This window comes from Apium graveolens, chromosome 8 (assembly GCF_009905375.1).
Source record: "Apium graveolens cultivar Ventura chromosome 8, ASM990537v1, whole genome shotgun sequence".
NCBI lineage: Eukaryota > Viridiplantae > Streptophyta > Magnoliopsida > Apiales > Apiaceae > Apium > Apium graveolens.
The window spans coordinates 217,943,397-217,953,844 of record NC_133654.1 but is presented as its reverse complement, the minus strand read 5'-3'; the positions used below and the strand labels follow the sequence as shown (position 1 = coordinate 217,953,844).

Genomic DNA, 10,448 nt, shown 5'->3' with positions numbered 1-10,448 from the left:
CAGTAACCTCATGCACATGCGAAGATGTCATAATATTAGCACATATAAAAGTGTTCCATGCACGGGAAAACCTGTTTATGCAGGACGCCGGGAACGTAGAATACTCGGTGGCTGTGCCCCTCTTGATCTTCCAATGTATGTCGGGCCGGCACAGAGTAGCAACCATAAGATCCAGATCAAAGTCTTCTGGAGTCTTATCATTCCAGGTATCCTACCCCACCTTCCTCGCGGGATGCTCAATCATTGTCCTGATAGCCTCTGCACTATACTCCACCGTTCTCCCTTACACCACAGTGAAGCCATTCTTCTTGGCCTTGGCGTTCACATAGAACTCAACTAACCACACTCATAGGCACAGCGGCTGGTGCCTTGTAAAAAGGAACCCAGCCCATCTCCAAGATCATCTCCAAAAGCTTACCATCATTACCAGATGGCAGGAAACCTCTCTCCTTAGTAATAGGCTTCGCGAAAAGCCTCGTGTACTCCTCCTCAGCCTCGGGAGCAGAAAACCTGGGCCTCACACCACTCGAAGTTGAAGAATCGGTGGCGCTGCTATCGACTTGAGTTCATTGTCTCTTGAGTGCCATGAAAATTGCTTAGAGAGAATAATAGTTGTGTTTGGGAGAGAATTTGTGTTTGAGAGTTTGTGAATTGGTGAAGAAGTTTGTGTAAGGGGTGTATGTATATATAGGTGGTGAAGAGAAAATTAGATATGGAATAGAAGTGGGATTTGATTATGGGAATAATTTGATTTGGAGAGGAATTATGGGATGTGGGGGAGTAAAATTCGGTTAGGAATTGATTTTGGGACAAAATTCCCGTTTTCCCCCTTAAAATGCCTTTTATTTTTTTCCAAAATTGGGACACGGCGCGGCCGCGCGCTGGGACGGCGCGGGTGCGTGCTACTTCTGCCAAACCGGCGTGGCCGCGCGCTGTAACAGCGCAGGCGCGCGGTGTTTCTGTGTAAATGGTGCGGCCGTGCGCTGAGACAGCGCGGGCGCGCCAGGCTTCTGTAGTTAGACCTGAATTTTTCCAATTTTTTGATTTTTTTTGGTTTTCTCTTTTCTTCTCGCTTCCTCTACTTACTAATGTACAACAAACTTGGGTTGCGTCCCAAGAAGTGCTTCTTTTACGTCGCTAGCTCGACGTAGAATCTTGAGATCAAGTGGACAATAAAACGGCACTAACCACCTCGCGGTTTGCCATGTCACCATAATAATGCTTCAATCATTGATCATTAACCATGAATGATTGGCCCGGATCATTCTCAAAAATTTCCACCACTCCATGTGGAAACACAGTTTTGATTATGAAGGGCCCTGACCATCTTGACTTCAACTTTCGAGGAAAAAGACAGAGACGAGAGTTGAATAAAAGAACTTGTTGCCCTGGCAAAAATTTCTTGAGCACTAGACCCCGATCGTGCCACCTCTTAACTTTCTCCTTACACATCTTGTTGTTTTCATAAGCTTGAAGTTGAAACTCGTCAAGTTCATTTAACTAAGCATCCTCTTCTTTCCAGCTTCATCCAAGTCCAGATTCAATTTCTTCAAAGCCCAATATGCTTTATGTTTGAGCTCCACAGGCAAATGACACCCCTTACCATACACCAACTGAAACGGCGACATTCCTAATGGAGTCTTATATGATGTTCTATACGCCCACACAACTTCATCAAGCTTCAAAGACCAATCCTTCCTTGATGGACATACCACTTTCTCCAAAATGCGCTTGATCTCTCTGTTAGATACCTCAACTTGACCATTTGTCTGAGGATGATAAGCCATAGCGATGCGATGATTCATATTATACCTTTTCATCATAGCAGTGAACTTGCGATTGTAAAATTACGACCCCTCATCACTGATTATGACTCTTGGAATTCCAAACCTTGTGAATACTTGCTTGTGAAGAAAATTAAGCACCACTTTCGCATTGTTTGTTGGCAACGCCTTAACTTTAACCCATTTCGACAGATAATCAACTGCCAACAAGATATACTGCTTGTTATAAGATGAGACAAATGGCCCCATGAAGTCAATTTCCCAAACATCGAAGACCTCAACCTCGAGAAGCACATTAAGAGGCATCTCATCCTTTTTAGACATATTACCCACTCGTTGACATCGATCATATTTCAAAACAAACTGATGAGCATATTTAAACAATGTTGGCCAAAAGAAACCTGCTTGAAGAACACGAGTTGCTGCCTTTTCTCCACCATAATGTCCTCCATACGCTGTTGAGTGGCAATCTCGTAAGATCCCCCCGTTTCGCTATAAGGAATACATCTCCTGATGATTTGGTCAGCTCCTTGGCGAAAAATAAATGGCTAATCCCATATATACCACTTCACCTCATGAAGAAACTTCTTCCTTTGAGCATAAGATAAGTCGGGAGGCATGATATTACTCACAAGATAGTTCACAATGTCTGCAAACCACGATTCTTCTTCTTACACTCCAAACAGCTGCTCGTCGGGAAATACTCATTTATCAATGTCTTATCCAATGAAGTAGCATTAGGATTCTCTAAACGCGAGAGATGATCAGTAATTTGATTTTCAGTTTCTTTTCTGTCCTTGATCTCTAGTTCAAATTCTTGGAGCAAAAGAACCCATCGAATCAATCTTGGCTTCAAGTCCTTCTTTGAGACGAGATATCGAATGGCGGTGTGATCAGTGAAATCTGTCACCTTAGTCCCCAGTAGATAAGATCAAAATTTCTCAAAACCGTAGACAATAGCCAAAAGTTCTTTCTTCGTAGTAGTGTAATTCAGTTGAGCACCATTTAGAGTTTTACTAGCGTAGTAGACTACATGAAATATATTGTTCTTTATCGGCCCAAGAACTGCTGCAACTGCATAGTCACTTGCATCACACATCATCTCAAAAGGCTCATTCCAATCAGGTGCAGTTATGACAGGTGTCGTGATTAAACTCTTCTTCAATGTCTCAAAAGCTGCAAGGCACGCGTCATCGAATTTAAAAGGAACATCTTTCTCTAATAGACTGCACAAAGGCTTTGAAATTTTTGAGAAGTCCTTGATGAAACTCCTATAGAAACCCGCATGACCAAGAAAACTATGAATCCCCTTGATAGAAATAGGTGGAGGAAGATTCTCAATGACCCCCACCTTGGCCTTGTCCACCTCTAGAACCTTATTAGAAACCTTATTCTCGAGAATAATGCCTTGACGCACCATAAAATGACATTTCTCCCAATTAAGAACCAGATTGGTCTCAACATACCTCTTGAGAACATGTCCCAGATTTTGCAAGCATTCATCAAAAGAATGGCCAAAGACCGATAAGTCGTCCATGAACACCTTCACATTCTGGCCACTCATGTCAAAAAAGATGGCCATCTTACATTTCTGAAATATGGCTGGTGCACCACACAGACCAAAAGAAACTTGTCTGAAGGCGAAAGTACCAAATGGACAAGTGAAGGTAGTCTTCTCCTGATCTTCTGGAGCGATAACAACCTGATTGTAACCCGAATAGCCATCCAGAAGACAGTAATACTCATGACCAACCAACTTGTCAAGCATATGATCAATAAAGGGCAATAGAAAATGGTCCTTCCTAGTGGCTTTATTCAGCTTCCGATAGTCCATGCAGACTCTCCACCCCGTGACTGTCCGTGTAGGAATAAGCTCATTCTTCTCATTTGCTACCATAGTAATTCCACCTTTCTTTGGAACACATTGAACCGGGTTTACCGATGAACTGTCAGAGATAGGATAGATGATCCCTGCATCTAGCCACTTTAGAATTTCCTTCTTCACTACCTCCGTCATGATAAGATTAACTTTTCTTTGTTTCTCGACTATAGGCTTGCTACCTTCCTCTAACAGAATTTTATGCATACAGTAAGAAGGACTGATCCCCTTGAAATCTGCTATAGTCCATCCAATTGCCGACTGGAACTCTCTCAGAATCCTCAAAAGCTTTTCCTCATCACTACCTGAAAGGTCAGATGCAATAATAACAGGCAGAGTAGATGCATCACCTAAAAATGCATACCTCAAATGTTCAGGTAAAGGCTTAAGCTCAAGAGATGGAGCTTCCTCAATAGAAGGCTTGAGATGTTTAGGAGCTTTGCTCAATTCCTCCATTCCAAGAGATTCAAAAGGCATATCAATCTTCCTTTTCCAGGGAGAAGCATTCAAATACTGTAATTGCTCTTCACCTTCGTCATCTTCACTGTCTGAATTCCCCAATAAGGCTTTTTCTAAGGCATTAGACCTTAGTAATTGATCAAGTTCCGATGTGACCACCGAATCGACCAACTCCACTTTTAAGCACTCATCATTATCAGTAGGAAATTTTATAGCACTGAACACATTAAAAGTAAAATCCTGATCTAGCACTCGCATTGTAAGCTCACCCTTCTGCACATCGATCAAGGTTCGGCCAGTTGCCAAGAAAGGTCTTCCCAAGATTATGGAAATCTTCTTATCTTCCTTGAAAACAAGAATTGTAAAATCAGCAGGGAAGATGAGTTTATCAACCTTGACCAAGACATCCTCCACAATACCTCACGGATATGTAATAGAATGATCGGCCAACTGTAAGGTCATATACGTTGGTTTAGGATCAGTTAGATCCAACTGCTTGAAGATTGACAAAGGCATCAGATTGATGCTAGATCCCAAGTCAAATAAGCATCTGTCAAAAGATACTTTTCCAATAGTACATGGAATAGTGAAGCTTCCTGGATCTTTAAGCTATGGACGCAACTTCTGCTGCAGCACAGCACTGCATTCCTCCGTGAGAGTGACAGTCTCTAAATCATCTAGCTTCACCTTTCGAGATAGAATACCTTTCATAAACTTTGCATAACTAGGCATCTGCTCGAGAGCCTCAGCGAAATGTATGTTGATATGAAGTTTCTTGAACACCTCCAGAAACTTCTCAAATTGCTTGTCCAGCTTTTTCTTCTGCAGCCGCTTAGGAAAAGGCGGTGGAGGATGGATCTGTTTCTCCCTCGTATTACCCTCAGGCAGAGTGTGCTCAACAGTAGTCTTCCTTGATTCCACTTCTTCATCCTGCTACTTTGCTTCTTTCTCAGCCCCAGCTTCTACAGTCAACTCAAGAGTTTGTTCGAGATTCGCAACCTTCCCAGACCTCAAAGTGATTGCCTTTACCTGCTCCTTAGCTTCCTTCTTTCCTGGCACTTCAGTGTCACTAGGCAATGTACCAGGTTGATGATTTAGCAAGGCATTGGCAATTTACCCAATCTGATTCTCCAAGGTCTTGATAAAAATAGCCTGACTCTTGTACATAAGCTTCAACTCCTCTAATTCAGATTTTTTATTAGCTGGTTATAGCTAGAGTTGTTGTCTTGGTGCATACTGCGGTTGCTGAAAACCAGGGGGTTGTACTGCTTAGTTGGATACTGTTGATAAGGTTGTTGAACCGCATTCTGAGCGTTGCTCCAACTGAAATTAGGATGATTGCGGTTGTTAGGATGATAGGTGGCTGGCACAGGTTGCTGGGATCGCTGGAAGTTGCTCACGAACTGAGCTGATTCACTAGAAATTGTGCACTGATCAGTCTCATGGGCACCAGCACAAAGCTCACAGACACTAGTGATTTGATTAACTCCATAATTAGCCAAAGTGTCCACCTTCATTGTCAAAGCCTTAAGTTGGGTAGCGATAGCAGTTGCTGCGTCCAACTCCAGAATTCCTGCTACTTTTCCCTGAGTCAGTCTCTGGGAAGGATTCGGGTACTCATTAGCATCCATCAGTTCAATAAGTTCATAGGCTTCATCGTAGCTCTTAGCCCACAAGGCTCCTCCTGATGCTACATCAAACATATGCCTAGAAGTAGGACCCAATCCATTGTAGAAGCTGTTAATAATCATCCAATCAGGCATGCCATGGTGTGAGAACTTCCTTAGCATCTCCTTATACCGATCCCAAGCCTAACACAGAGATTCTCCAGTTTGCTGCGCGAACTGGGTAAGAGCATTCCTGATTGCTGCAGTCTTCGCCATGGGGAAGAATTTAGTGAGAAACTTTTAAGCAAGATCTTCCCAATTTGTGATAGACCATACTGGTAGCGAGTGTAACCAGCACTTAGCTTTATCCCTCAGAGAGAATGGGAAGAGTCATAGCTTGATAGCATCTTCAGTCACATCATTATATTTGAAAGTGTCGCAGATCTCGATGAAATCCCTGATGTGCATGTTGGGGTCTTCATTAGGAGAACCCCCTAACTGAACTGAGTTCTGTATCATCTGGATCGTGCTTGACTTGATCTCAAAAGTGTTAGCCCTGATGGTCGGTCTGATGATGCTAGACTGAATGTCAATAATCTTAGGCTTAGAATACTCCATCAAAGCCTTCAGATTTTCTGCTCGGTCGCCCATAGCTACTACAATTGGCTCTTCAACTTTCTCTTCTTCTTCTACCTTCTTTTCTTCCTCAAAAACTTCCCTACGAACTACCACAAGTTCTTCCTCGGCTTTATTCAGTGTTCTCTTACGAGTACGCGAACGCGTATGCATACACCCTCGCTAGAGTACCTGAAACCAGATAAGGAACAAATAAGTAACAATGTCCGAGTTAATGAACTTTAACGACCACAGATGGAAAGCACATAAACTATAAATTAAAACTGCAGTCCCCGGCAGCGGCGCCAAAAACTTGTTAGTCGCTAAACACATGCTAATAATACACGCAAGTAAGTTAGCAAGTAATATAGAATCTTTTCTAGTTCGTTCCGTAGAGACTATATTGGTTAACTACCTAATTTATGCACCTAAGCAACAATGTATGGTTATTATCCAATGCTAAGACGATAACAAATTGAGATTGTTTATAACTAAGAATTACGCTAACAATTATAACTATGAGAATAAGATTGACTGAATTGATATATATGATAAACATGGGATTCTAACTTCATTAAATACTTCATTCAATAGCCTTATTAATCTTAACCTTAGCACGCAATGGTGATGACACTAATCAGATAACACGAAACTGATAAATGCCAACTTTCGTTGCACGAGTACCATTCTACCAGACATCCACAAAAGAGATAGAAGCTGAATAGGCACCAGTTATATTGAAACCTTATATGTCTATAGAATTTGACAACATAACGGTTTAAGCACAAGTTATCTATCTTGATTACATAGGGCAAGTAAGATGGTTAAAATTACCTATGAATCATGCATGACACATACATGAACCTATGCTACATGGCAAGTTCTAAATTCTTAAATTCACTTTCGCTTCATTAAGAATTAACACACTATCTTATAAGTTCACGACGCTCATAAGACGAATTCGCACAACCAATACTACGATATCATACAATCACCACATACTAAGGCATCAAACAATTTAACTATAGAAATCCATAAATAAATCCGCTAGAACCCCACGATAACGATTAGCCCATAATCAGACTCATCATCAACGTGGGTTCCGATGAAAACATGATATAGCCAACGTAGTCTTTATACGAGTAAATAAAACCAAGTACAAACAAGAGTATAGGTTCAGCAAAACAAGAAACAAACATCCAAATTATAACTCAAAACAAAGATTCACAAGAATAAACTAGATCGTCTCCGGCTTTGTTAAATTGTGCTAAAGGTCTCTTGTCGTCTTCTCCTTATGCTCTGGTCCTTCTATGACTTGATATCTATTAAAAACGACCTAATATGAATATATATAGTAGCCCTCAACAATCTGGAAGCCTTCCCCTTTAGAATTGTAGTAGAAACAGGATTCTGAAATTTGGCCTCGGCGCAGCCGCGCGCTATCACAGCGTGGGCGCGCTGCATTTCTGGAACCCCGGCACGGCCGCGCGGGCGCACCGTCCTTCTGGGAAAAACTCAGATTTCTTCATAAAACTTGCTGCTTCATGCCGGTTTTCCACGAGCTTTTATTCCAACACCACCTAGACACCAAATTAGCACCAAAATAATGCTAATTCACCTGATTACCTAATAGTGCCTGAAATGCAAAAACACTATAAAACACATAACAACTTGAGTACAAATACACCAATTCAAAGCTTATTAGAGCATAATAAAGTGTCATAAATGCCACTCAATATCTATGCCACTCTGGTACAGAAGGAAACAATTGCAGAAGCCAGAAGTGAACAGATGCACAAGGAGAGAGAGAAGGGAGGGATGAAAAGATAGATTATGAGTACGGGGGGAGGTTCTGCATGAGGAAACTTCCCAAGCAAGTTTAATCGAGGAGCAGTGTCTCTAGCAAGAAAAAGTGTTGGTTTTAGACGACCCATGAGTGTAAATATTTGCCAGAAATGAGAATTGTCCTATTCCAACCAACCTCGACTTCCGATACCAACATGTAGTACTTGTGGAAGGATGCATTCTAGGGTGTGTGAAGTGAAAGCAGTAACTTATTTTAAGTATGGTCGGATGGGACACTATGCCACCAGTTGTACTTTTCCAACCCCCGTTGTCAGCAAGACCATCACTTGTTATGAGTGTAAACGCTCGGGTCATATGAAGAGGGATTGCCCAATGATCAAACCAACGTCTTTAGGGGCAAGCAGAGCTATCTCCAACAAGCCACCAACTGCTAGGACTTTTAATATGATAGTTCAAGATGCTATGAAAGACTCATATGTGATAGCAGGTACCCTTTCTCTTAATTCAGTCAGTGCAAATATTTTATTTTATTCTGGAGCGACTAAATCTTTTATATCGAGGGATTTTGCACATAAATTGAAACTTAAGGTTAAACCCTTGAAAGAGTCTTTACTAGTAGAAATAGCCAACCATGAGGTTATCCTTGTTAACCACATTCACTCCGCTTGCGAATTAGGCATAGGAGAACAATCTTTTAGTGTTGATCTAATTCCTTTTAAATTAGGGGAATTTGATGTAATTTTGGGAATGGACTGGCTATCTAGCAATGATGCTCAAATAGATGTAGAGGGAAAAAGGTTAAGTTAAATACCCCAGGAAAGACGAAAGTCATATTCATATGAAAGAGACAGACACGGAAGTTTTTGACCTTGGCCCAGGCCAAAAGGATATTACGTAAAGGAAATGAAGATTTGTTAGCCTGTGTGGTGGACACCCAGAGGGAGGAGCCTAACTTATAGGATATTCCGATAGTTAACAAGTTCGAAGATGTATTTTCACAAGATCTTCCATAGTTACCACCCGATAGAGGTATTGAATGAGTTAGCCCGAAGGACGGCACTAGTTTCGAAGGCACCGTACCGGTTAACCCTGTTAGAAATGAAGAAATTAGCTACCCAATTGTAAGAATTATTAGAGAAGGGTATGATATGACCCAGTGTGTCTCCTTGGGGAGCACCAGTATCGTTCGTTAAGAAGAAGGATGGAAGCATGAGAATGTGCATCAATTACCGAGAGTTGTACAAGCTAACCATAAAGAATAGATACCTGTTACCCAGAATAGTTGATTTGTTCGACTATCTAAAGAATGTTTTCTACGTTTCTAAGATCGACCTAAGAACTGGATATTATCAACTAAAGATTAAACTCGGAGATATTCCAAAGACTACATTTCGTACTAGATATGAGCACTATGAGTTCTTGGTGATGTCCTTTCGATTAACCAATGCCCCAACAGGTTTCATGGACTTGATGAATAGGGTGTTCAAGAAGTATTTGGACAAATGCGTGATAGTTTTTATTGATGACATTTTGATCTACTCGAGGATCAAGGCAGAACATGCAGAGCATCTGAGGATAGCTCTAGGAATACTTATAAGGGAACAGTTGTTTGTCAAATTATCAAAGAGGGAATTTTGGCGGAATGAAGTACAGTTTTTAGGACGTGTTCAATAAGAAAGGAGTATTGGTCGACCCCTCCAAGATAGAGGCAGTCTCAAATTGGGGAAGGCCAACAACACCAACAGAGGTCAGAAGTTTCATAGGATTGGCAGGTTACTATCGTAGGTTTGTTCAGGATTTTGCAAAGATCGCGGCCCCATTAACACGACTCACTCGTAAGATCGAAAAGTTCGAATGGACAGAAAAAGGTGAGAAAAGCTTCCAGAAATTGAAAAAAAGATTAGTGACGGCCTCTATATTGGCCATACTAAATGGAAAAAGAGATTTCATGATTTATAATGAAGCTTTGCATAAAGGATTAGGGTACGTGCTTATGCAGCACGATAAGGTAATTGCGTACGCGTTGAGGCAACTGAAGGAATATGAAATCCGATATCCTACCCATGACATGGAGCTCAAGGCAATAGTGTTTGCCTTAATATCTGGAGACACTACTTGTATGGAGAGAAGTGCGAGATCTACATAGACCATAAAAGCCTCAAGTACATTTTCACGCAGAAAGAGCTAAACATGCGCCAGAGGAGATGGTTAGAACTAATCAAGGATTACAATTGTGAGATCCTTTATCATCCAGGGAAGGCCAATGTGGTGGTTGATGCCCATAGCAGGAAAAAGAGA

General features: G+C 41.4%; 1 non-coding gene across 1 annotated transcript; it reads left to right on the top strand.

Annotated features, from left to right (window-relative positions):
- Window positions 1–5,883: 5,883 nt before the first annotated feature.
- On the top strand, window positions 5,884–5,990 carry LOC141681646 (small nucleolar RNA R71). The gene has a single exon (XR_012559073.1). It is a non-coding gene; the product is annotated as a small nucleolar RNA R71 (small nucleolar RNA).
- Window positions 5,991–10,448: the final 4,458 nt, after the last annotated feature.